Consider the following 26,801-nt stretch of genomic DNA (forward strand, 5'->3'; position numbering starts at 1 on the left):
CAGGAGGTAAGAGAGGAAGGAGCCAAATCACTTCAGCCCATTAATGAACTCTAGCTTTTACCTGGGGTTTTTGAGGAGGTATACATCTGGCTTTTGTTCTAAAAGAATCGATCAGTAAAGAATAGAGTTAAGGAGGCAAAGTTTGAAATTTAGAGGCCACTTGAGCAATGACAATAATCTAGACAAGAGAGGAGAGTGGCTCAGGCCCTGGGTGCTGGTGACAGGAGTGGGAGCCCGGGGACTTGCTGAGGAGTTGGACCTGTGGTGTGAGGGAAAGAGAGGAGTCAAGGAGGACTCTGAGGATTTGGCCTGTGCCTTGAGAAATGGCCATGCCCTTAACTGAGCTGGTGAAGACACAGGCTTGGTTTGGTTTGTGTCGAGTTTAAAGTGTAGACCTCCAAGTGAGACTGGGAGTGGGCAGCTGCAGCAGGTGAGAGCTTGGGGGTCAGGGGAGGGTTTGTGCTGAGGAACACACTTTTTTTTTTTTTTTTTTTTTTGAGACAGAGTCTTCCTCTGTCACCCAGGCTGGAGTGCAGAGGTGCGATCTCCGCTCACTGCAAGCTCCGCTGCCTCCCGGGTTCACACCATTCTCCTGCCTCAGCCTCCCAAGAAGCTGGGACTACAGGCGCCCGCCACCACGCCCAGCTAATTTTTTGTATTTTTTAGTAGAGACGGGGTTTCACCGTGTTTGCCAGGATGATCTCGATCTCCTGACCTCATGATCTGCCCGCCTCGGCCTCCCAAAGTGCTGGGATTACAGGTGTGAGCCACCGAGCCTGGATCACACTTTTTTTTTTTTTAGACAGGGCCTTGTTCTGTTGCCCAGGCTGGAGTGTTCCCTGCAGCCTCAGCTTCCCAGGTTTGAGTGATCCTCTCTCCTGAGCCTCCGAAGTACCTGGGACTGCAGGCGTGTGGCCACTACACCTGGCTAATTTTGCATATATGTGTGTGTGTGTGTGTGTGTGTGTATATATACCTATATATATATATATTTGGAATTGGTAGTGGGAATGGCTGTAGAACAATGTGAATGCCACTGAATTGCCCCCTTAAAATTGTTAAAATGGGCTGGGTGTGGTGGCTCACATATATACACATATCTCTCTCTCTCTCTGAAAAATATATATATCTCTCTATATAGATATATATAGATATATATGCATAATATATAATGCATATATATATTATATAATACATATATATGATTGATATATATGAGCTGGCAGAGACAGAGGCTTGGTTATATATAGATATATAATATATATGTTATGTATATATTATATATGTATATATTATATAATATATACATAACATATCTATATAGATATATAGAGAAACATAGAGATACAGATATATAAATATATAGCTACATAGATATACACATATAGGGAGAGAGACAGAGGAGGTTTCACCAAGTTGCCCAGTCTGGTCTTGAGCTCCTGGGCTCAAGCAATCCACCTGCCTCGGCCTCCCAAAGTACTGGGATTATAGGGATGAGCCACTGTGGTCGGCAAGGAACACACTTGATCAGTAGCAGGCTCCACCGTGGTCTTCCACTGCCAATGAGCTTGGTGGAGATCACCTGTCAGGCCAGTGGAGGGAAAGGAGGAGACCTAAGGGCTCCTCCAACATCAGGAGGGTAAGGACAGGTGGGGAAACGGAGGCCAGTGAGGAAGAAAGTAAGGCTCCAGAATCTAAGTGAAGAAAGTGTTTTTAAAAAGCGCCCCACTGTAGGAAATGCTAGTAGGACCATCCAGTAAGGTATGGGCTGAGCCCAGATGTGACGACATGACGTTTGGCGACATAATGTTGGAGCAGTTGGGATGGAACCCTAAGAATAGGAGGTGGACATGGGAGGAGCCCAGGCCAGGCCCTTCTGCGTCACTTGCCCTGAAAGTTGCAGAACAGGTGGGCATAACCAAAGAGGGCACGTGGAGCTGAGAAAGAACACAGCTCCTACCCTGATGGGGCAGCCGAGTAAGCCGTGGGGCGCAGGACAAAGGGCGAACCATGTGTTCGTGGCAGCAGGCAGGGCAGATGTTTAGGATGGGACGTTTAGCGGTGGGGGCGGGGAGGAGTCCTCTCCCATCTCTAAGTTCTCTGTAAAGTTGGACACAGAGTTAGCAGAGGGGAGGAGGCATGAGATCATCTTCCAGGATGGTGGAACCTGCACGGACCTGGAGGTGGAGCAGGCGGAGGATTTTCAGGAGGACTAGGCTTCCCTAGAAACTGGTGTCCCCGAAGTAAGCAGCCAGCTGCAGTGGTGAGCTTCCCAGTAGCGGGGTGACGGGTCGGTTAATTTCTCCAGGACAGGCAAGGGTGGGGTGTGGGAAAGGGGTCAGAGAGGAAATGGGCATGGGGGAGGGCAGCCCCCAGGTGGCGGGCATGCTGAGACGTGGAGCTGGGACGCTAAAGGCAGGGAGCCCTGGAGCTTGAAGGCGGTGTTCGCGAGTGGGCTGCGGGAAAGTGGATTATAAATGGCGCGACCACGGTGCAGGCAGGGGGGGTGGCAGGTGCAGGCCTGGCTGATGGTGCTGTGGAGGCCACCCAGAAGGTCATGCCTGGGATTTTGTAAATAAAAACAGAGGAGGATAGAAATGTTGGGGCATTGCCCAAAATAAAAGTATGTATTAAATCATGAAACTTCTTGTTCATACAAATATGTGTACTAGATCACAATGTAGACTTTCTTTTACTACTTTTATTGTGGTGAAATGTACATAACATAAAATTCACCATTTTAACTTTTTTTTTTGAGACGGAGTCTCACTGTATTGCCCAGGCTGGAGTGCAGTGGCTCCATCTCGGCTCACTGCAACCTCCACCTCTCTGGTTCAAGCGATTTTCTTGCCTCAGCCTCCGAAGTAGCTGGGACTACAGGTGCCCGCCACCACGGCCGGCTAATATTTTTGTACTTTTTTTTAGTAGAGACGGGGGTTTCACCATGTTGGCCAGGCTTGTCTTGAACTCCTGACCTCAGGTGATCTGCCCACTTCGGCCTCTCAAAGTGCTGGGATGACAGGCGTGAGCCCCACACCTGGCCCATTTTAACAATTTTAAGGGGGCAATTCAGTGGCATTCACATTGTTGTACAGTCATTCCCACTGCACCAATTCCAAATTTTTTTGTCACCGCAAACAGAAACCTTGTACAGATGAAATGGGTCATGTGGTCACGTGGTCATAGTCTGCAGAAAGATGCTCAACACCCCTAATCACGAGGGAAGGGGAAACCAAACCCATCATGAATCCCAGTCTCACACGCACCAGGCTGGCCACTGTCAAAAAGCAGAAAATAACAGTTGGTGAAGATGTGGTGAAACTGGAAGCCTCGTACACTGTTGGAGAGAATGTGAAATGGTGCAGCCGCATTGGGAAACAGTATGTAATTGCCTTAAAACATTCAACATAGAACTACCATATGATCCAGCAATTTCACTTCTGGGTATATACCCCAAATAACTGAAACTAGGGGTTCCAATAGATGTTTGTACCATCAAGTTCATAGTGGCATTATTTACAATAGCTAAAGTATGGAAGCAGCACCCCAGGTGTCCACTGACAGATGAACAGAGAAACAAAATATGTTATCTACATACAATGGAATATTAGCCTAAAAAAGGAAGGAAACTGTGACACGTGCTACACCATAGATGAACCCTGAGGACATTATGCTAAGTGAAATGCGCCACAAAACTCACAATAAGACCCAAAAAGACAAATACTAGGTATCTATATGAGGTACCTAGAGTAGTCAAGCTCATAGGGACAGAAAATAGATTGGGGGTGGTGAGGGGCATGGGGTAGAGGGAAATGGGGAGTCATTGTTTAATGAGTCCAGGGCTTTACTTAGGCAAGATGAAAATGAGTTCTGGCCGGGCGCGGTGGCTCAAGCCTGTAATCCCAGCACTTTGGGAGGCCGAGACGGGCGGATCACGAGGTCAGGAGATCGAGACCATCCTGGCTAACATGGTGAAACCCCGTCTCTACTAAAAATACAAAAAACTAGCCAGGCGAGGTGGTGGGCGCCTGTAGTCCCAGCTACTCGGGAGGCTGAGGCAGGAGAATGGCGTAAACCCGGGAGGCGGAGCTTGCAGTGAGCTGAGATCCGGCCACTGCACTCCAGCCTGGGCGACAAAGCGAGACTCCGTCTCAAAAAAAAAAAAAAAAAAAAAAAGAAAATGAGTTCTGGAGACGGATGATGATGATGGTTGCACAACATTATGAATGTATTTAATACCGCTGAACTGTACACTTTAAAATAGTTAAATGGGGCCGGGCGCGGTGGCTCACGCCTGTAATCCCAGCACTTTGGGAGGCCCAGGCGGGCGGATCACTTGAGGTCAGGAATTCGAGACCAGCCTGGCCAATATGGTGAAACCCCGTCTCTACTAAAAATACAAAAGTTAGCTGGGAGTGGTGGCGGGCGCCTGTAGTCTCAGCTACTCGGGAGGCTGAGGCAGGAGAATCGCTTGAACCGAGGAGGAGGAGGTTGCGGGAGTCGAGATCGCACCACTGCACTCCAACCTAGGCGACTGAGAAAGACTCCCGTCTCAAAAAAAAAAAAAAAAAAAAGCAACATCTGGCCACAATCTAAGTTATGAGTCAGTTGCACATTTAGCGGCTTGAAGAGATCTTTATAAACACAGTGGGTTGCAGAAAACAAGAGAACACGTCCAGAGGACACTGATAACAATGTTATATACATTGTGACCTCAATAGTGGTTTTGTTTGCTTTTTTGTTGTTCGTTTTGTTTGTTTTGTTTTGTTGTTGTTGTTTAAGAGGAAGAGTCTCGCTCTGTCGCCCAGTCTGGAGTGCAGCAGCGCGATCACGGCTCACTGAAGCCTCGACCTCCTGGGCTCAAGTGATCCTCCCGCCTCAGCCTCCCAGGTAGCTGGGACTACAGGCATGCGCCACCATGCCTAATTTCTTGATTTTTTTTTTTTTGTACAGACAGGGTCTCACTATTTTGCCCAGGCTGGTCTTGAACTCCTGGGCTCAAATGATCCTCCTGCCTCGGCCTCCCAAAGTGCTGGGATTACAGGCGTGAGCCACTGCATCCAGCCTTCAAGTATATATATAGATATATTTTTTTCAAATAATATACAGAGATATATATATATATATAGTTTGTTTTTAAAGAGGGGATATGGAACCAAGAAAACAGTCACATTAGAGGCATAGGGGTGGCGCGGGCTGCCGGGGCGACGAGAGCACTACCCAGAGGAAGGGGCTTTCTGTCGGATCTGACGCGGCACTCCCAGAACAGAGCGAGGGGCCGGACGCAGACCCGTGGCGTCCTCCGTGGCGTGGGGGTTCTGGGGGGTTCGGTCCTTGGGTTCAGAGAGGGTGGTGGGGACGGGACAGCACGGACGACTGCACTCTGGGGACCCGGCCGCGGAGGGGTACGGCCAAGGCGGATCCTGGACCGGCGCACACGAGCTCGCCTCGGCCTCCACGTCCGCCCCGCTCGCCGCCTTCCGCCACCGACCCCCGAACGCGGCCGACCGCGCGGACGGGCGGGACGTGCACGGCGCTGGCCGAGGAAGCTGTGCGCAAGCTCGCCTCAGCTCCCGGAGCTGCGGGCCCCGCACGCCCTTGGCCCATCCCTGCGAGCCGGAGGAGCGGGTGACCGGTGTTCTTCCCAGTGCGCGCGTGCACCACCGCCGGCCCCGCAGGCCGAATCTCCCTGCCCGGCCAACCTGCGCCCGCGCGCGGCGCTCCTCGCGGAATCCGCCCCCGCTTTCGCCCCGCCCCCCGCGGCCCCGCCCCCGCGGCCCTCGGCCCTTACAGGGTGGCTCCGAGGCCGCGCCCGGCGGGCCAGCCAATGGGAGTGCGGCGCGCCCCGCGGCACGTGCGCTCCAGCCGCTCCCGGCCGGGTGCGAGCTGGCGGAGCTCCTTGGCCTGGAGCGCGCGGGGCGGGGGCGCGCGGGGCAGGCGGGACGCGGGGCGGAACGGAGGCAGGATGGGGGCGGGGCGCTGGCGACAAGGCGCGCTGATTGGCCGGTACTGCGCTCCGAGGCCGTTAACGGCGTCTGGGCCGGGCCACGGCTCCAAAACAAAGGGCAGGCGGCCCGCGGGGCGGTGGCGGGAGGATGCCTCGCGCCCTGCCTAGGCGCTAACGGCCTCAGCGCGTCCCGGGCCGCGCCGGGAACGCCTGAGAGCCGAGCCCGCGCTGACCGGGGCCCGGGCCGGATGGGCGCTGCGGGCCGGGGCGCGGACCGCGGAGCGGCCGTGAGTACGGGCGGGCCTGGCTGCAGCTGCGCGGGCGGTTACTTTGTGGCCACCCAAGGATACTGTGGCTGCGGGCGGGCCCGGGAAGCACCTGTTGGGCGTCCGGGCGGGCGGGGGTGCGAGCAGGGCGGGCCTGTGACTTTTTTGTTCCGTTTTGGATTTTGATTTGTTGATATTGGGCTCACTCCGTTTTGGCACAGACAACAACGCCTAATCTTTGATTCCCCCGCCGTTTCTTTTCTCCACCTTCCCCGCTGCCCCTCTTCTCCCGCCCCACCGTGAAAAGATATAGGGAAAATGGACAAGATCCCAGATTATTGGTTTTTCCTTCCTTAAAAAATACAGCCTCAACTGGGCAAGGAAATGAGGGCAAAAGAGGTCTCCTAGGAATGTTTATCAGAAAGGCGGAAAAAGGTTTTCAAGTTGCCACATAAAGATCATGACTAAAATGGAGCGTCCTCGGTGTTTACCACTTGTGGCATAGGTTTCATTAACAGAGATTGCAAAAGCCTGAGCTTCAGAGAGCTAAACAGGGTCTGCCTCCCCCATGCTTGCCTCTGATTGACATCTTTGATGTCCAAATTATGTACTGAGTTATAAGGATGGGAAAAAGACTGAGATTCTATTTTTGGCAGATGATGAACATGGAAGACATCAATTTCCCCGCCCCACGCTTTTTTTGTTCCGTTGCATTTCTTCCTCTAAAACATACCCACCTTAACCTGATGTTTCCTTTGCTAAGAACGTTATTCTTCCCACCCACCAGCCCCTGACACTCCTGAATCCTTACCCAACTCCCAAGGCTAGGTTTGCCACCCCTGGGGAGCCTTTCCAGGCACCTCACCTGAGCAAGGTATAGATGTGACAAATGTTTGCTGAGCATCTCCCAGGTGCCAGGAGCTGTGCTTCATCCTGGTGTCATTGAGTCTTATAATCATGCACTGATCCCCCTCAGTTGTGGGCTCTTGGGAGGCAGTGGTAGTGGCATGTTTGAGGAATAAGGATCTCCAGGACCTTCATGGTCCCTCCTCTTGGGCCCTACAGGGTAGAATGTCATCTACTTGTGGGAACCCCTAAGGGCTGGGCCTGTATTGAACACTTATATAATAACTGAGCCCTCTTAATTACCAATCCGAGCAATAGTCTTCTTTCAAAATAACTTATTTTGGAAAAATTGTAAATTTACATAAAGGTTGCAGAGCTACTACAGACAATCCCAATATATCCTACACCTAGTGCTCCCCATCATTACCATCCTGCACTGCTGTGGTGAAAAACTGACCTGGGTGTATTCTTCTCACTAAACTCTGGGTATTAAGCCTTTTCACATTTGAATCACTAATTTATAAAGCCATTTCTCTTTGTGTGTGTTTGTTTAAGACAGGGTCTCACTCTTGCTCAGGATGGAGTACAGTGGCACAGACACGGCTCACTGCAACCTCCACATCCTGAGCCCAAGTGATCCTCTTGCCTCAGCCTCCCATGTAGCTAGGACTACAGGTGCACACCATCATGACTAGTTAACTTTAAAATTTTTTGTAGAGACCGGGATCTCACTTAATGTTTCCCAGGCTGGTCTTGAGCTCCTGGGCTCAAGTGATCCACCTGCCTCAGCCTCCTAAAGTGTTGGGATTACAGGCTTGAGCTGCTATACCTCACCATAAAGCTATTTTCTTTAGATTGAGCGTAGTATTCCTCTAACATCTGTTATTGATTCTTGCCTGTCTTCACTAAGTACTACCAGCACCTGTGTCAAGGGGCAGGGATACAGGAAAACGGAAAGAGGCTACCCTATAGGTTTTTTCTTTTTTCTTTTCTTTTTTGTTGGTTTGTTTTGGTTTATTTCAACAAACAAATTGGGTTTTTTTGAGACAAGGTCTCATTCTGTCCCCCAGGCTGGAGTATAATGGCACAGTCTCCACTCACTGCAGCCTCAACCTCCTAGGTTCAAGCCATCCACCTGCCTTCTGAGTAGCTGTAACCACAGGCATACACCACCATACCCAGCTAATTTTTTAATTTTTTTGTAGGGACAAGATCTCACTCTGTTGCCCAGGCTGGTCTCAAACTCCTGGCCTCAAGTGATCCTCCCGTCTCAGCCTCCCAATGTGCTGGGATTTATAGGTGTGAGCCCAGCCTACCCTGTAGTTTTGTTGTTGTTGTTCATGTGGTTGTTTGTTTTTGTTTTGTTTTGTTTTTCAGACAGAGTCTTACTCTGTCGCCAGGCTAGAGTGCAGTGGCGTGATCTTGGCTCAATGCAGCCTCTGTGTCCCGGGTTCAAGCGATTCTCCTGTCTCAGCCTCCTGAGTAGATGGTACTACAGGCACGAGCCACCACGCCCAGCTAATCTTTGTATTTTTAAAAGAGACAGGGTTTCACCGGGTTGGCCAGATGATCTCAATCTCTCAACCTCAAGTGATTGGCCCGCCTCGGCCTCCCAGAGTGCTGGGATTACAGGTGTGAGCCACTGCGCCTGACCAACCCTGTAGTTTTAATGTATTTGTCTCCATGGAAGACTAATAAACAAAATTGTTTTGAATATGAAGAAGCAATAGAAGCCCCCCTGCTTTCAAACTGTTCTCTGATGCTCTTCATTAGAGTTAAATGAAGTTGCGTAAAAGGTTTTAAGTAGTTAGATCTAATAATCAGTGAAACCTCTAGGGAGTGGGAATTTTGACAAGGGATTTGAGCGGAGGTTGAAGAAAGTTCTCAATAGCCAAGACATGGAGGGTTAAGGGTTTTTGGAGCAAGTAGTGCGAGATAGATTCAGGAAAGAAGTCAAGAGGATGAAATTGATTCCGCCAGCAAATGCCAGGACATTACACCTGTTACACAGATGCTGAGTACTAAAAACCTGTTGGCGGTGAGAGTAAAATGGAAATCCTGGAGCCAGCCACTGTTGCCCACACCCCAGGAAGGGGTTAGGAACCGTTATTCACCCCATTGCTCAGCAGGCCCTCTGGCACCTGCAGGGTCTTGGGCCAGGGCCAGGATTCCTGGTGGGGATTGTGAGGGGCTTGCTGAGCCCCTGCCATACTGTAACAGTGACACATGCTCCTGCCCTGAGACCCTGGTCAGACACCTAAACTGTGCCCAAGGATCATCCCCCTTAACACCTCATGTACTCTGACTGCCTTGTAAATTGCATGTGACCTCACTTTACAAAGAAGATAGCAGAACTTGGCTTCAGGTCCCAGAGCCAACAAACACGTGGCACATTTTGCATCAAACCCTGGGAAGCCTCTCAAAGCAAGTCAAACCCTCTTTCATCTTTGTCCTGGGGGTGATGACATCCCTGTTGCCAAACCTCACCTACTCCCTCCCTCCTGGTGCCACCTGCCTTCTCAGCAGCATTGGCATACACCCCCGCCACCCAAACGCTTCCCCCTCACCTGGCTCCTCTTTGTGCATCTGTTTTTGTTTTTGTTTTCTTCTCTTGCCCGAAGACGGGAGGCTTGAATGTTTGATGAGACTTTATATAGCATGAGGGTAAAGAAAATAGTTTTTAAGATTCTCAACCTCTTTTCGTCTGTCTCAATCCAGTCTTCTGGGTCTGGTGTCCACTCTTTCAAGCTAACAACGCTAGTGTTGCACATAGTTCCTACACCTCCCTTTTCTTCTTCCTCTTCTTTTTTTTTTTTTTTTTTTCTGAGACGGAGTCTCACTCTGTCGCCCAGGCTGGAGTGCAGTGGCGCAATCTTGGCCTCCCAAAGTGCTGGGATTACAGGCGTGAGCTACCGCGCCCGGCCCCCTTTTCTTATCTTTTCTTTTTCTTTCTTTCCCTTTCTCTCTCTCTCTCTCTCTTTCTTTTGACACAGGGTCTGTCTCTGTCATCCAGGCTGGAGTGCAGTGGCGATCACCTCAGCCTCCCAAGTTGCTGGGACTACAGACATGTGCCACCACACCTGGTTAATTTTTAAATTTTTTTTTTTTTTTTTTTTTTTTTTTGAGACGGAGTCTCGCTCTGTCGCCCAGGCTGGAGTGCAGTGGCCGGATCTCAGCTCACTGCAAGCTCCGCCTCCCGGGTTTACGCCATTCTCCTGCCTCAGCCTCCCGAGTAGCTGGGACTACAGGCGTCCGCCACTGCGCCCGGCTAGTTTTTTGTATTTTTTAGTAGAGACGGGGTTTCATCGTGTTAGCCAGGATGGTCTCGATCTCCTGACCTCGTGATCCGCCCGTCTCGGCCTCCCAAAGTGCTGGGATTACAGGCTTGAGCCACCGCGCACCGCGCCCAGCTAGTTTTTTGTATTTTTTAGTAGAGACGGGTTTTCGCCATGTTGCCCAGGCTGGTCTCGAACTCCTGACCTCAGGTGATCCTCCCACCTTGGCCTCTTAAAGTGCTGGGATTACAGGCGTGAGTCGCCACTCACAGCCCGGTCTTCTTGTCGTTAGCAAGAAAGCACCTCTACTAGGATGTGTCCGAGGACCTTGGTTATGGGAAACTTTGTTACTAATGGTAGGAAAAAAAAAAAAAAAAGTACAGGTTCTTTGAAAAGAAGTGCTCAGTACAAGCACATTATCAGTAGTCTCAGGAGAGGTGGTAGAGGTAGTGCTTGAGCACAGGTGGGAGGAGAGATGGAGGAGAGAGCCTGGAGAGCTGAGGCACCCGGGGCCACTGGGCAATGGAGGAGCTAGGCCCCTTGAGTTCCCAGAGAGCAGGGACTGGTGGTGAGTCTAGAGGGCTGTGGAGCTTTGTCTCAGGGCAGCCATACAGGTGGTTTGATGCTGTCGGTGGGCCCCATTGTGCACCTAGGCTGCAGTTCCTGAAATGTGGAGGGGAGCTTTTCCTCCTGTAATTCAAGTAGGGAGGAAGTGGACGTGTGTAGAGGGAAGCTAGAATTGCCACAGGCAAATTGTACCCACACTGTTGCCCTTTGTTGTAAATTTTTCCAGACCCTTCCACACCTGTGACTTCATGTACTATGTGTGAGTTTGAATAGTCAGAGTGGGCCGGACTCTGTGGCTCAGGCCTGTAATCCCAACACTTTGGGAGGCCAAGGAGGGTGGATCACTTGCAGTCAGGAGTTCAAGGCCAGCCTGGCCAACATGGTGAAACCCCATCTCTACTAAAAATACAAACTTAGCCAGGCATGGTGGCAGGTGCCTGTAGTCCCAGCTATTTGGGAGGCTAAGGCACAAGAATTGCTTGAATCCAGGAGGCAGAGGCTGCAGTGAGCCAAGATTGTGCAACTGCATTCCAGCCTGGGAGACAGAGCGAGACTCCAGAAGCCCCATGATGGAAATGTCTCTGATGCATGTTTATCAGTGCATTTGGCCAGTCTCTTTTGGTTAAACTTTGTTGTTGTTTTTGTTGAGAAGGAGTCTCGCTGTGTTGCCCAGGCTGGAGTTCAGTGGCAGCAATCTCGGCTCACTGCAACCTCTGCCTCCCGGGTTCAAGCAATTCTCCCGCCTCAGCCTCCCTAGTAGCTGGGATTACCGGCGCCCACCACCACACCCAGCTAATTTTTGTATTTTTAGTAGAGACAAGGTTTCACCATGTTGGTTGGCCAGACTGGTGTCAAACTCCAGATCTCAGGTGATCTGCCCATCTCAGCCTCCCAAAGTGCTGGGATTACAGGTGTGAGCCACCGTGCCTGGCCCCTACTGGTTAAACTTGAGGTGGCTTGTAAGCTTTTGTTATTACAGGCAGTATTATTATAGGATGACATTTTGCTATTTCAGGTAATAGCTGCTTTTATCCAGTTATTTTGCACATGTGCACCAGTCAAAGGTGAGCTTCCCCAGATGAACCCCCAGTCCAGGGCTGTGCTCCTAGGAATGTTGTGGGTGTTGCCAAATGGCTGGATCACAGAGCACCTTCACCAGTGGTGTTATCAACTTATAAAATTTTTAGATTTAATTTATTATTTGTAGAGACTGTCTCGCTCTGTCGCCCACCCTAGAGTGCAGTGGCGTGATCATGGCTCACAACAACCTTGACCTCCTGGCCTCAAGTGATCCTCCCATCTCAGCCTCCCAAGTAGCTGGGACTACAGGTGCACACCTAGCTCATTTTTTTTTTTAAGAGATGGGGATCTTGCTGTGTTGGCCAGGCTGATCTTGAACTCCTGGCCTCAAATAATCTTCCCATCTTGGCCTCCCAAAACACTGGGATTACAGGCATGGGCCACCCCTGACCTTATCAACTTTTTTTTTTTGAGATAAGGTCGTACTCTATCACCAGTGCTGGAGTGTGGTGGTGTGATCTCGGCTCACTGCAACCTCTGCCTCCTGGGCCTAAGTGATTCTCCTGCCTTAGCCTTCCAAGTAGCTGGCACCACAGTCATGCACGACCGTGCCTGGCTAATTTTTTTTTTTTTTCTTCAGGACAGAGTTTTGCTCTTGTTGCCCAGGCTGGAGTGCAATGATGCAATCTCAGCTTACTGCAATCTCTGCCTCCCAGGTTCAAGTGATTCTCCTGCCTCAGCCTCCCAAGTAGGTGGGATTATAGGCACGCACCACCATGCCCGGCTAATTTTTGTATTTTTAGTAGAGATGGGGTTTCACCGTGCTGGCCAGGCTGGTCTAGAACTCCTGACCTCAGGTGATCCACCCACCTCGCCCTCCCAAAGTGCTGGGATTACAGGTGTGAGCCACTGTGCTTGGGCTTTTGTATTTTTTGTAGAGATGGGGTTTCACCATGTTGCCCAAGCTGGTCTCAAACTCCTGGACTCAAGCGATGCACCCACCTCGGGTTCCCAAAGTGCTGGGATTGCAGGCATGAGCCACCACGCCTGGCCTAACTTTAAAAAAAAATCATTGCCAACCTGCTAAGTGTTAGACAGTGTGAGTGTGCCTTCAGAGTTGAACATCTACTTGCATGTTCCACCTTGGACACCGTGGTCCACGGTGGGGAGACTCTGGCTTTGAATTGAGCTTCACAGGTCATTGGCTGGGCAACGTTGGGCCACTCGGGTAACCTTTTTGGGCTTCGGTTTCTCCATGTGCATGGTGGGGCTCATAAGGACATGCATCTCTTAGGACTGCTGTTGATTGCACGATTCTTATACAGTGAGCAGCTTAGGACAGGGCTGGTGTTGGCTTGCCAGCCTCTGGGAGCCGCTGCATGTCCTTTTCTGGGAGCTGGTGGTTTTATCCGTCGTCCATTCCCTCTGTGATGGCGGTGGCCTTTTCATCTTTCTTATCCCAAGGATAGTGTCTTGCCAGTGATGGGTGGGAGAGGCACAGCCAAAAGCAGGGAGGCCTCCTCCGTGAAGAGGAGGGGAAGGAAGGGGCGGCCGAGTGGGAACGGAGGTGGAGAAGCTGTGGGGACGGCTGCCCAGGTAGGTGACACCACTGCCTGTCACCCCTCATCCCTCTCCTCCCTAGGGAGGTGGACCATGGCTGAACACGGCAGGGCCACATGAGCTGAGCACTGTTCCTTCCCCACTCTCCCTGGCACTCTGTCCACCTGGCACGCCAACCCCTTCATCGCTATGCCCAGCAGACACCCCAGGTCTTCTCCAGCTTTGCAGCCTCTGACCCGGACGCACTGGCTTCCGTATCTCCCTGGGGCCCCCTTTCCATCTCATAACACCTTGGAGATCTCCACGGGGAGGTAGTGGGGATGGGACCCGCGCTCACCTGCCAGGTGGTGGCAGTGCCAGGGGGTAGGTGGATCAGCCTGGGGATTGAGGGGAACAGGCTGTCCTCTGCACAGGTGCCCCGGAGGTGGGGCGAGGACCTGGTGGGGTGGTTGGAAAAGAGAAAGGGGCACCCCAGTCCGCACTCCATCCCATTGAGTGTCAGAAGCTGCTTGGTTTTGTTTGCTTCCTCATTGTGTTTGTCTTGAGAAGTGTGCTGTCGGCACCATATGGACATGGGCCTGATTCACGTTCTCTTAAAATAACTTTACAGGCTTATTTTAGGAGAGAAATTTCTGGATTCCAGAAAATTGTTTTTGCTCTAAACGCATACCCCACATTAATGTCTATTTGGGGGGATGGAGGGCAGCTGCCCTCCAAACTTGGGAACACACAGTGTCCGAGAGTGGAGATGATTTGCCTGGTGAATTGCCCAGCATTTTCCTTTCAGTTACTTACTTCAGGGCAGTTCCTAATTTGCCGATAGATCTTGTAAAAGCCCATTTACGTTGGTTGTTTCCAAACTTGGCCGTGGTTTCCCCAGTGCAACAGTGGATCTGTCATTTAAAGCCAAGTTAAAACTTAACATGACATGCCTCTCAGTGACCACAAATCCAGCCCTGGCCACTACTGCCAGGACCCCTTTGAGGGCTAGTGACAAGGGTCGCCATCAGGACTGAGACCACATGAAGCGCATGGGAGGCATCTGTGCAGTGACCAGACTCAAGGCAGGAGACAGGACGGGACCTGGGAGAGGGCGGGGGCCCAGGGCAGTAGGCTCTTCAGGTGAGAATGCCTTGGGGGCGGGGCTGTATAATGAAGGTCTCCAAATAAGGCCCATGCGAAGTGTGCTTGGGAAACAGCAAGCCTGTTTTGGTTGGAAACAAGGCTTTTTGTAATTAGTGGGGGCCTCAGTGTTTACTCTGCAGAGCCCTAGGCAGTCTGGTCCAGGAAGAGTTAGTAGTGTTCTCTGCATCCTACTGGGGATGTGTGACACTCGGAGAAACCACCAGGCAGAGGCGAGAGCTGAGATCTGAGCTTGTCACTACATCTATCTGCCTCATAGCTGAGAGGCTGAGCCAGTGGCACTTGCTGTGGGGACAGCTCAGGTGCAGGAAGAGGCTAGCAAGGGAGGGTAGCAGGCTGGGCTACGGCCACCAGGGCTGGTGTCTCCGCTGAGAGCTACAGGCTTTGAGCAAATAGAGAACACTGACAGCATGGAGGACCCTGGGGCAACACAGGACCCTGATGGGGACACACCGCTTCCTCCTGCCTGGAACACTGGTGGTCAGAGGGTCCCCTCCCTCCTGAGGACTGGCCTGTCCTCCCCTGATGCTCCTCCCTCTCAAGCCAGGCGGGACCAAGTAGCGGAGAGCACCTGTGCTCTGGAGTGAGCACCCACCTGTGGGACCATGGTGGCCACTAGTGGGCAGGGATGCCTGTTTCTCAGGATGTTGTGAGAATTCAATGGCCTGAGAATTTGTAGACCCTAAGGTGCAAGTGCATGATGTAAAGGGCAAGCGCCTATCTTTGGCAAGATTCTTGTTACTCTGGGGGCCTCAGACTCAAGGACCTTGTGCCTGAATAGATGAGACTCCTTCTTGGAACCTTCTGGGACCAGCTTGGGGCCACAGCAGGCTGTGGCTCGTCCTTCCTGGACAGCACCGGTAGGGCCCTGGCTTGTGCACTGCTCTTTGGGGACCCTGGTCCTAGAACATGTGGGGACATGTGGGCCTGGGTGGGGTGAATCTGCAGCTGACCCCCCACATGGCCCCTGCCCGCAGAGGCTCCTTGGTGCCCATGGGTCCATGTTTTTTGTTTTGTTTTGCTTTGGTTTTTTTGAGACAAAGTCTCACTCTGTCGCCCAGGCTGGAGTGCAGTGACGCGATCTGGGCTCACTGCAAGCTCTGCCTCCCGGGTTCACGCCATTCTCCTGCCTCAGCCTCCCGAGTAGCTGGGACTACAGGCGCCCGCCACCACGCCGGGCAACTTTTTTGTGTTTTTAGTAGAGACGGGGTTTCACTGTGTTAGCTAGGATAGTCTCGATCTCCTGACCTCGTGATCCGCCCCCCTCGGCCTCCCAAAGTGTTGGGATTACAGGCATGAGCCACCGCACCCGGCCGGGTCCATTGGTAAGTTTTTAACAAGCTTACCAATGTTTAGTGGCCACTTCTCATATAAAGTACTGATGTTTATTTTTTGGATACGGTCTCACTCTGTTGCCCAGGCTGGAGTGCAGGGGCACCATCACAACTCACTGAAGCCTTGACCTCCCCAGCTTAAGCAATCCTCTGGTTTCAGCCTCTGGAGTAGCTGGGACCACAGGCATGTGCCACTATGCCTGGCTTTTTTTTTTTTTTTTTTTTTTTTAAAGTTTTTTTGGTAGAAACAGGGTCTCGCTATCTTGCCTGGGCTGGTCTCGAACTCCTGGGCTCAAGTGATCCTCCTGCCCTGGCCTCCAAAAGTGCTAGGATGACAGGCGTGAGCTGCTGCCCCCAGCCGCAGTAGTGATGTTTCAACCCCCATTTACTTCTGCTGTCTCCATGTGAGGATACACCTGATAAGTATTCATTCCCCAGATATTTAAGTGCCTTTCGTGGGCCAGGACACTAGTCAGTGATTTTTTTTCTACTATGTAGGTTTAATAAAACCACCCAAGTGACTTTAAAATTTTATCATTTTCGGCTGGGCGAGGTGGCTCACGCCTGTAATCCCAGCACTTTGGGAGGCCGAGGCGGGCAGATCATGAGGTCAGGAGATCGAGACCATCCTGGCTAACCCATGGTGAAACCCTGTCTCTACTAAAAATACAAAAAAATTAGCCGGGCGTAGTGGCAGGCGCTTGTAGTCCCAGCTACTTGGGAGGCTGAGGCAGGAGAATGGCGTGAACCTGGGAGGTGGAGCTTACGGTGAGCCGAGATCGCGCCACTGCACTCCAGCCTGGGCAACAGAGCAAGACTCCATCTCAAAAAAAAAAAAAAAAAAAATTATCATTTTAGGGCCAGGCACGGTGGCTCACATCTGTAATCCCAACACTTTGGGAGGCCAAGGTGGGTGGATCACTTGAGGTCAGGAGTTCGAGACCAGCCTGGACAACGTGGTGAAACCCCATCTCTACTAAAAAACTACAAAATTAGCCAGGCGTGATGGTACATGCCTGTAATCCCAGCTACTTGGGAGGCTGAGGCAGGAGAATCACTTGAACCCGGGAGGCAGAGGTTGTAGTGAGCTGAGATTGCGCCATTGCACTGGAGCCTGGGCAACGAGCGAAACTCCGTTTCAAAAAAAAAAAGAAAAAAGAAAATTTTATTTTTTTTTAGGCCGGTGCAGTGGTTCACACCTCTAATCCCAGCACCTTGGGAGGCCAAGGTGGGTGGATCATTCGAGCCAGGAGTTTGAGACCAGTCTGGGCAACATAGAGAAACCTTGTCCCTACAAAAAATACAGAAATTAACTAAGTGTGGTGGCACACACCTGTCATCCCAGCTACTTGGAAGGCTGAGGCACAAGAATCACTTGAACCCAGAAGGTGGAGGTTGCAGTGAGCTATCGCGCCACTGCACTCCAGCCTGAGCAACAGAGTGAGACACTGTCTCAAAACAAAATGAAAAAAAGAATGTTTTTTAAATGAACTGTTTCTTCTTTTTTTTTTTTTCCTGGGACAAAGTCTTGCTTTGTCACCCACGCTGGAGTGCAGTGGTGCGATCGTGGCTCACTGCAACCTCCGTCTCCTGAGTTCAAGCAATTCTCCTGCCTCAGCCTACTGAGTAACAGGTACCCGCCACCATGCCCGGCTAATTTTAGTATTTTTAGTAGAGATGGGGTTTTACCATGTTGGCCAGGCTGGTCTCAAACTTCTGACCTCATGATCTGCCTGTCTTGGCCTCCCAAAGTGCTGGGATTATAGGTGTGAGCCACCGTGCCCAGCCTTAATGACTTATTTCATAATTACAAAATACTAGATTACTTAAGCAGAGTGTGATGAAGTTTGAAGAAGGTACATGGAGTATGTGCCTTTGGAATGTTCCTGAGGTCAAGAGGAACTGCCGCTGTGCTGTCTCTGGAGCAGGACTGGGGTTCTGGGGTGGGAGACTCACTTTTCACTCAATGGAAGATCCTTTTGCCATCTCAGGACATACATGGTACTTACAGATAAGAAATGAAGATTAATAAAATGGACATGTATATACCCATCACCAGCTTAAAAATTAAAATCCCAGACCAGGCACGGTGGCTCACACCTGTGATCCCAGCACTTTGGGAGGCCAAGGCGGGTGGATCACCTGAGGTCAGGAGTTCGAGACCAGCCTGGCTAACGTGGTGAAACCCCGTCTCTACTAAAAATACAAAAAATTAGCTGGATGTGGTGCCGGGCGCCTGTAGACCCAGCTACTCAGGAGCTTAGGCAGGAGAATCACTTGAACCCGGGAGGCGGAGATTGCAGTGAGCCGAGATCCTGCCACTGCACTCCAGTCTTGGGGGGACAGAATGAGACTCTGCCTCAAAAAAAATTAAAATTAATTAAGTTAAATTCCAGCCAGGCACAGTGGCTCACACCTGTAATCCTAGCACTTTGGGAGGTTGAGGCGGGCAGATCACCTGAGGTCAGGAGTTTGAGACCAGCCTGGCTAACATGGCAAAACCCTGTCTCTCCTAAAAATGCAAAAATTAGCTGAGTGTGGTGGCCTGCACCTGTAATCCCAGCTATTCAGGAAGCTGAGGTGGAAGAATGGCTTGAACCCAGGAGGCAGAGGCTGAGGCTGCAGTGAACCGAGATCGTGCGGCTGCTCCAGCCTGGACGACAGAGTGAGACTCTGTCTCAAAAAAAAAAAAAAAATTAAATTAAATCCCCTGCCAAGCACAGCACGCAATGCTGTAGTCCCAGCAACTCGGGAGGCTGAGGTGGGGGGATCACTTGAACCCAGGAGTTCTGGGTTGTAGTGCACTATGCCAATCTGTTGTCCACACTAAGTTAGGCATCAATATGGTGACCTCCCAGGAGCAGGGGACCACCAGGTTGCCTAAAGAGAGGTGAACAGGCCTAGGCTGAAAATGCCTGTAAATAGCCACTGCACTCCAGCCTGGGCAGCATATCTAAAACAAAATTAATTTTAACCCCCCTAGAAGTCGTTGGCACCCCCTCCTGCCCAGGGTCCTCACTTCCTCTGCCCTGTTACTCCCAACACAGGTGTCCCTTGTGGAAGGACAAGCGATGTGCACCAGTGCTGGCCCCCGGGGTTACTGACTGTGGGGTGAGGGCTGTGGCTTTTCAAAAGATGATCTGCAGTTAGGCATTCATGGCATTTAGAAATTCAAAACAAAACCCTTGGCAAATGACCCCCACCCCCCTTTTTTTGGGACGGAGTCTCACTCTGTTGCCCAGGCTGGAGTGCAGTGGCATGATGTTGGTTCACTGCAACCTCCGTCTCCCAGGTTCGAGCGATTCTCCTGGCTCTGCCCCCTCAAGTAGCTGGGATTACAGGCACCCACCACCAGGTCTGGCTGATTCTTGTATTTGCAATAGAGACGGGGTTTCGCCATGTTGTCCAGGCTGGTCTCAAGCTCCTGACCTCAAGTGATCCTCCCACCTCAGCCTCCCAAATTGTTGGGATTACAGGCGTGAATCACCACACCCGGCCGATATTACTTATTTTTAAATGATGAACAAAATGAAGGGCGGTTTCTGTAGCTCTCTACTCAAGTCACTTGGAGCAGGGATTCTGAACGCTAGAGACCTGAATACGCAGTTTGGGAATAAGTTTCCTGTCTCTCTCAGCTGCTTCACTTCATATTCTTAGTATCTTTGTTAAAGGGAAGTCCAGGGAAAGGAGAAGAGACAAACAAAAGTTTATTAATTTAAGTCTCATTTTAGTAAAAAGAGAAACTTAGGTGAAAATGTCACAAAGATTCAACATGAGTTCAGTAAGAAGTGAAGTCAGAACACTTCTTCCATTAATTGGTGGAACATGCGTGGATATGAATAAGGTACTGACAAGTTGTCACATGATGTCCTCATGCACCATGTGAGACATGTGGACAGGAAAGCAGAGGTGGAGATGGTGCTGGGCTCCTGGAGGGTGGTGACCGAACTGATACCTGTCCCCGTGACCTCCCCAGGGCATGTCAGCAAGTTTCATCGAAGAGATGCCAGATGGAAGAGATGGCAGGGTTCAGATTCATGAAGGGCCCAGTAGTTCAGGGCAACAGATAAGATCTAATAAAATGTACTGTGTTAACGCTAAATGTGAGGTCTTCTTGATTCTAAGAAACCCAAGGGAAAATTTCAGGATTAGCACAAGATGACTTAATAACAGCTAGTAAGAAAAAGAGTTTAAGGTTTGGGGAATCACCCATCAGGAATGTCCAATGTAGGCAGACTTTTTCAGAAGTTCTTTAACATAATATTGGAGAAAGAAATGGAATTCATTTAGAAGATGGCGTGTGTGGCCGGGCGCGGTGGCTCAAGCCTGTAATCCCAGCACTTTGGGAGGCCGAGACGGGCGGATCACAAGGTCAGGAGATAGAGACCATCCTGGTTAACACGGTGAAACCCTGTCTCTAGTAAAAAATACAAAAAACTAGCCGGGCGAGGTGGCGGGCGCCTGTAGTCCCAGCTACTCGGGAGGCTGAGGCAGGAGAATGGCGTAAACCCGGGAGGCGGAGCTTGCAGTGAGCTGAGATCCGGTCACTGCACTCCAGTCTGGGCAACAGAGCGAGACTCCATCTCAAAAAAAAAAAAAAAAAAAAAGATTGTGTGTATGTGTTTACATGTGTATACCTTTGTACAGACATTTATTCCACAGAATTCCTGCTCGATGGTCATCTCTGTTGAGAAATGTGATGAACTGGTGATTTTGTTTATGGAATGGGATCCAGCTTGGTTTCTCTTTTTTTTTTTTTTTGAGACGGAGTCTTGCTCTGCCGCCCAGGCTGGGGTGCAGTGGCCGGATTTCAGCTCACTGTAAGCTCCGCCTCCCAGGTTTACGCCATTCTCCTGCCTCAGCCTCCCGAGTAGCTGGGACTACAGGCGCCCGCCACCTCACCCGGCTACTTTTTTTTTTGTATTTTTTAGTAGAGACGGGGTTTCACCGTGTTAGCCAGGATGGTCTCGATCTCCTGACCTCGTGATCCGCCCGTCTCGGCCTCCCAAAGTGCTGGGATTACAGGCTTGAGCCACCGCGCCCGGCCCCCAGCTTGGTTTCTCTTATCCTGCAGATGCACAGTGGCCCAGCAGTATTCCCCTGGAAAACTGTTCTCCGGACGCTGCAGTGCCCCTCTGTGCTGTCTGTGGCCACCTGTGGTCTGTTTCCGGGCTCACTTTCACATCGCATTGGCCTGTTTTTGTATCTTGTGCCAGTCCAACCCTCTTCTTTCTTTGATTGATTGATTGATTGACCGAGTCTCGCTCTGTCGCCCAGGCTGGAGTGCAGTGGCACAATCTCAGCTTACTGTAAGCTCCACCTCCCGGGTTCACACCATTCTCCTGCCTCAGCCTCCCGAGTAGCTGGGACCACAGGCGCCCATTGACATGCCCAGCTAATTGTTTGTATTTTTAGTAGAGACAGGGTTTAATCGTGTTAGGATGGTCTCCATCTCCTGACCTCGTGATCCGCCCGCCCCAGCCTCCCAAAGTGCTGGGATTACAGGCATGAGCTACCGTGCCTGGCCTCTTCTTTTCTTTTCTCTTTTCTTTTATTTTCTTCTTTGAGACAGGGTCTCACTCATTACCCAGGCTAAGTGCGGTGGCACAATCTCTGCTCATTGCAGCCTCGACCCCCTGGACTCAAGCAATCCTCTCACCTCCCTAGTAGCTGGGACCACAGACATGCGACACCACACTTGGCTAATTGAAAAAAACTTTTTTTTTTTTAATAGAGACAGGGTCTCACTGTTCCCCAGGCTGGTCTCAAACTCCTGGGCTCAAGCAATCCTTCTGCCTTGGCCTCCCAAAGTGCTGGGATGACAGGTGTGAGCCACTATGTCCCGCCTTTGCCCCACTTCTTGAAAGATATTTTCACTGAATGTAAAATCGGAGATATCAGTTATTATCTTTCAGAATCATACTAGTTCCTTTCTCTGCTGCCTTTTGGGTTCTGTTGTTTTACCTGGGAGCTTGTTCTGTTGAACAGGTCATTTTTCCTTCCTCTGGACATTTTTAAGACTTTTTTCCCCTTTATCTTTGGTGTTCTGCAGTTTCATTATTTCTCTAGCTGTGGCTTTATTTTTATTTATCCTGCTTTAGGACTGTTGGGCTTTTTAAGTCTGTGGATTTGTAGCTTTCCTTAATTCTGGAGAATCCGCAATCATCAATTATTCACAAAGTGCCTCTACCCCATTTTCCTCTTGCCTCAACCTTCTGAAATCCAAATAAATGTCATCTCTCCCTGCTTCAAGTCTCTTAGTTTAAAACTCATATTTCCCACCTTTCTCACTTTTTTTTTTTTTTTTTTTTTTTTTTTTTGAGACGGAGTCTCGCTCTGTCACCCAGGCTGGAGTGCAGTGGCCGGATCTCAGCTCACTGCAAGCTCCGCCTCCCGGGTTCACGCCATTCTCCTGCCTCAGCCTCCCGAGTAGCTGGGACTACAGACGCCCGCCACCTCACCCGGCTAGTTTTTTGTATTTTTTAGTAGAGACGGGGTTTCACCGTGTTAACCAGGATGGTCTCGATCTCCTGACCTCGTGATCCACCCGTCTCGGCCTCCCAAAGTGCTGAGATTACAGGCTTGAGCCACCGCGCCCGGCCTTTTTTTTTTTTTTTTTTTTTTTTTTTTGAGACAGAGTCTCACTCTGTCACCCAGGCTCGAGTGCAGTGGCACAATCTCAGCTCAATGCAACCTCTGCCTCCCGGGTTCAAGCAGCTCTCCTGCCTCAGCCTCCCTAGTAGCTGGGACTACAGGCACCCGCCACCATGCCCAGCTAATGTTTTATATTTTTAGTAGAGATGGGGTTTCACCATGTTGGCCAGGCTGGTCTTGAACTCCTGACCTCGTGACCCACCTCCCCACCTTGGCCTCCCAAAGTGCTGGGATTACCAGGGCATGAGCCACCGTGCCTGGCCTCTCACTTTTCTTTCTTAAGCATAATTTATTCTGACGTATCTTCAGTGTATGTATTCTCTTTTTATTCTTTTATTCCTGTTAAACCCATTGGCCTTAATGCTGTTTATTTCTAGAATTTCTACTCCTGTTTTTCTGCAAGGTCATTTTTTTTTCTCATTTGCTATTCCTTACATATAGTTTCAAGCTTACCGGTTTCCTCAGTGAATATAGTAAGTAGAGGAGCCTCATGGTCTGCCTCAGGTCGTTGAGATGTTGAGTCTCTGGATCTGGTCCTGGTGCTGGCCTTTTCTGTCTTTGCTCCTGGGGCATTGTTTCCATGAATGTGTGGTTACTGTTGACTGCATTACTCATTGTCCTGGAGAAATGACTTGTGGGGATTTTTCAGATCTAGGATAAGATACTTCCTCCAAACTAGGTTTACGCTTCCTTCTGCCAGGTACCTCGGGGTGCTGTCGGCCTAACGCCATGTTAAACTAAATCCATCAACTGTGAGCTTTGGGAATCTTCTCACCGGTGTGAATTTGGGCCATACGTCCTGTGAGGGCTGTCCTGTGATCACTGCTCTGTAGAGGGGACCAGCCTTGGACTTCTTATCAGAGGCCGGGGGTGGCTGGATGGGGGCAGATGTTTTCAGGGCAAGAGCGGCTTGGCTCGACCCTCTGGTTTCTGCTATCCCCAGATGGTGCCTGGCGATTCCTCACTGTCGTCAGCCCCTGGATGCCTTTAAGAAAACCTCCTTTTATTTTGTCAGCATTGTTGGTTCTTCTCAGGAGAGGCCTGGTCCAAGTATTTGGGTTATCATAGTTTTACAAAACGTTCGTGTCTATGAAATCTTAAGTCACCTCTTTTTTAAAAATGTACCTTTTAGGCCGGGTGCGGGGGCTCACGCTTGTAATCCCAGCACTCTGGGGGGCCGAGTCAGGCAGATCACTTGAGGCCAGGAGTTTGAGACCAGCCTGGCCAACATGGTGAAACCCCGTCTCTACTAAAAATACAAAAATTAGTCGGGCGTAGGGCTGGACGCAGTGGCTCACGCCTGTAATCCCAGCATTTTGGGGGCCCAAGGTAGGTGGATCACCTCAGGTTGGGAGTTCAAGATCAGCCTGACCAACATGGAGAAACCCCGTCGCTACTAAAAATACAAAATTAGCTGGGCGTGGTGGTGCATGCCTGTAATCCCAGCTGCTTGGGAGGCTGGGGCTGAGGCAGGAGAATCACTTGAACCCGGGAGGCAGAGGTTGCGGTGAGCAGAGGTAGCACCTCTGCACTCCAGCCTGGGCAACAGAGACTCCATCTCAAAAAAAGTAAAATAAAATAAATTTTTAAAAAAAATTTTTAATTAAAAATGTACCTTTGATGTTTTTTATTTGAACTATACATAGTAAGCAGCATGTTTGTTTGTTTATATTTGTTTGTTTTCTTGAGATGGAGTCTTGCTCTGTGACCAGGCTGGAGTGCAGTGGTGCAATCTCGGCTCACTGCAGCCTCTGCCTCCCAGGTTCAAGTAATTCTCCTGCCTCAGCCTCCCGAGTAGCTGGGACTACAGGCACACGGCACCACGCCCAGCTCATTTTTGTATTTTTAATAGAGACAGGGTTTTTACCATATTGGCCAGGATGGTCTCGAACCCCTGACCTCGTGATCCGCCTGCCTAGGCCTCCCAAAGTGCTGGGATTACAGGCATGAGCTGCCGCGCCCAACCTTAATAGTATTTTTGTCTATTTACACTTTTTATTTTAGAGAACTTGAAACCCGTTAATGCACATGTACATACATAATCCACACATATATGTATGTGTGTGTGTATGTGTGTGTGTGTATATGGCATATCCATTTTATCCGTATACTATATGTATATCCATTATACTATAGTTTCCTGAAGTTTCCATCACAGGCACAGTCATGGCCACATTCCAGTAATGCTTATAATTCCACGACCCATATGGCTTAATGCATACTTTGGTTTTCAGAATCTATCACTTACTTCTACAAATCAATAAGGAAAGGACCAGCAGCTAATAGAAAATGTGACCAAGATTTGAAAAGGAGGAACCAGAAAAGGTGCCCACCTGTACGGTCAGGTTGAAGCAGATTAAAGCCACACAGTGAGATGCTGCCGCCTTATACCTGCCAGGCAGCAGAAATGTTAGCATTTGACCATGTCGAGTTGGCAGGATAAAGATCAGCAGGGACTCTTGTTCGTTGCTGGCAGGATGACCTTGTCACCAGCACTTGGGAGGTCGCCGCTAGGTGCACGGGCATCTGCTCCTGGGATTGTTCCAATGAAACACCTGCCTGAGCGGCTCAGGAGAGGTGACAGCGACAGCAGCACCATTTAGTAGCCAGCCTGCGAGCCGATACACATCCACACCCCATCAGTAGCTGCATGCGGTGTATCTGGCGGGACACCAGGTAAAGGGGGCCCAGCTGCACAAGGGGACAGAGGCAGACTTTGCTGCACACCAGCAGAGAAGTCTCAGAATTGTCGGTGTCAAGTTCAAAACACGGAACAGGCAGCAGTGTGGCTCAGGGCCACACACGGGGCACAGCCATCAGGACAAGCAAAGACCAAGAAGCACCAAGTCCAAGTTAGGCAGCGTCTCAGGCCGGGGCACCGAGGAAGGGCACAGCAGCACCGTGGTGACCGGGTCCCAGTTCCATCCTGGGTGGCAGCCACAGGCCATTTGTGTCTTCCGTTCACACAATTACACACACTGCGTTGTGCCCATGCACATCTTCAAACCTTCTAATGCAGGCGTGCCTGTGCAGGTTGGGGGGTGGACGCCGTCCTGGTTGTCGTCCCACGGAGGGGCACAGGACAGGTTGCCACCAGAGCAGAGGTCACATGGGGTGGGGGTGTGAGGGGTGCGTTTCAGGAAGAGCAGGTGCGAGGACGCTGCTAGCGCTTGACTCTTCTTCCCAGACCTGTGCTCTTGAATTTGGGGAAACCCTTGCTCTTCTGTTGGGCCTGAAAGAAAATCCGGTGTGCCTGACGCTCTGCAGGCCCCCGTCACGGGCTGAGCTGGGGTGGTGCCACCGGGAAAACTCACATCCCTGGTGCCAATGATGACAGCATCAGTCATGGACTTATCTTCTTTTGTTAATGAGACCTTAGAAATGTAAAAACGATACACTCTTCTTTAAAATAATTGTGGTCAGTACCCATAACTCTTACCGTCTTAACCATTTCTAATTATACAGTTCAGTGACATTAAATATATTCACATTTTTGTACAGCCATCACCACCCTCCAACCTCCAGAACTCTTCATGTTGCAGAACTGAACCACGGCACCCATGAAGCGGGGACTCCCCTGCCCCGGGCAGCTCTTTCTGTCTCTGAGTCCCACTACTCTAGGGACCTCATACAATATTTGTCCTTTGTGACTGGCTTACTTCACTGAGCATAGTGTCCTCAGGGTTCCTCCATGTTGTAGCTGTGACAGGAGTCCCTTCCTTTTAAAGGCTGGATAACAATTCCATTGTATGCAGATGCCGCATTTTGATTTTGAGGCTGCCCGTTTGTGGAGGGACACTCTGCTGCTTCCCCCCCGTGGCGGTTGTGGATAATGCTGCTGTGAGCGTGGGTGTGCAGACGTGGCTTTGAGACCCTGTTTTCCGTTGTTGTGGATTTATACCCAGCAGTGGAATTGCTGGAGCCCATGGTAATTCTGTTTCATTTTTTGAGGAATTACCATACTGTTTCCCATAGTGCCTCCAGCATTTTACGTTTTTACCCGCAATGCAGGAGATTCCGATTCCTCCACATCCTCACCAACGCTTATCTTCCATGTGTGTGTTGATAGTAGCTGTCCTAGAGGGTGTGCGGTGGTGTCTCAGCGTGTCCTCATCTGCCTCCCTCAGGATCAGTGACATGGAGCATCTTTTCATATGCTTGTAGGGCATTTGTGTATCTTCTTCGGAGA

General features: G+C 50.5%; 2 protein-coding genes and 2 long non-coding RNA genes across 7 annotated transcripts in view; 2 read left to right on the forward strand and 2 right to left on the reverse strand.

Moving 5' to 3' along the window:
- MAPK1 (mitogen-activated protein kinase 1) overlaps window positions 1-4,574 on the forward strand; it is a 135,622-nt gene extending 131,048 nt beyond the window's left edge. Inside the window, exon 7 of the transcript XR_013399538.1 lies at window positions 4,491-4,574. The gene's annotated coding sequence lies outside the window, so the exon portion shown is untranslated. The remainder of the gene's footprint in view (window positions 1-4,490) is intronic.
- Window positions 4,575-6,055: 1,481 nt separating this feature from the next.
- YPEL1 (yippee like 1) overlaps window positions 6,056-26,801 on the forward strand; it is a 38,847-nt gene continuing 18,101 nt past the window's right edge. For 3 of the 4 annotated variants that reach the window (XR_013399543.1, XM_077950751.1, XM_028827940.2), the window contains exon 1: window positions 6,056-6,234. The gene's annotated coding sequence lies outside the window, so the exon portion shown is untranslated. Of the gene's footprint in view, window positions 8,452-26,801 lie in introns of all 4 variants that reach the window. The other variant, XM_077950750.1, reaches the window with a different exon arrangement.
- Window positions 8,054-10,838, reverse strand: LOC144331948 (uncharacterized). Its single transcript, XR_013399568.1, has 2 exons — window positions 10,558-10,838; window positions 8,054-9,853 (listed from the first exon to the last, which is right to left on the reverse strand). It is a non-coding gene; the product is annotated as an uncharacterized LOC144331948 (long non-coding RNA).
- LOC144331936 (uncharacterized) lies at window positions 13,396-17,122 on the reverse strand. The gene is made up of 2 exons (XR_013399555.1): window positions 16,752-17,122; window positions 13,396-15,674 (listed from the first exon to the last, which is right to left on the reverse strand). It is a non-coding gene; the product is annotated as an uncharacterized LOC144331936 (long non-coding RNA).

The sequence above is a fragment of the Macaca mulatta genome, chromosome 10 (genome assembly GCF_049350105.2).
Source record: "Macaca mulatta isolate MMU2019108-1 chromosome 10, T2T-MMU8v2.0, whole genome shotgun sequence".
NCBI lineage: Eukaryota > Metazoa > Chordata > Mammalia > Primates > Cercopithecidae > Macaca > Macaca mulatta.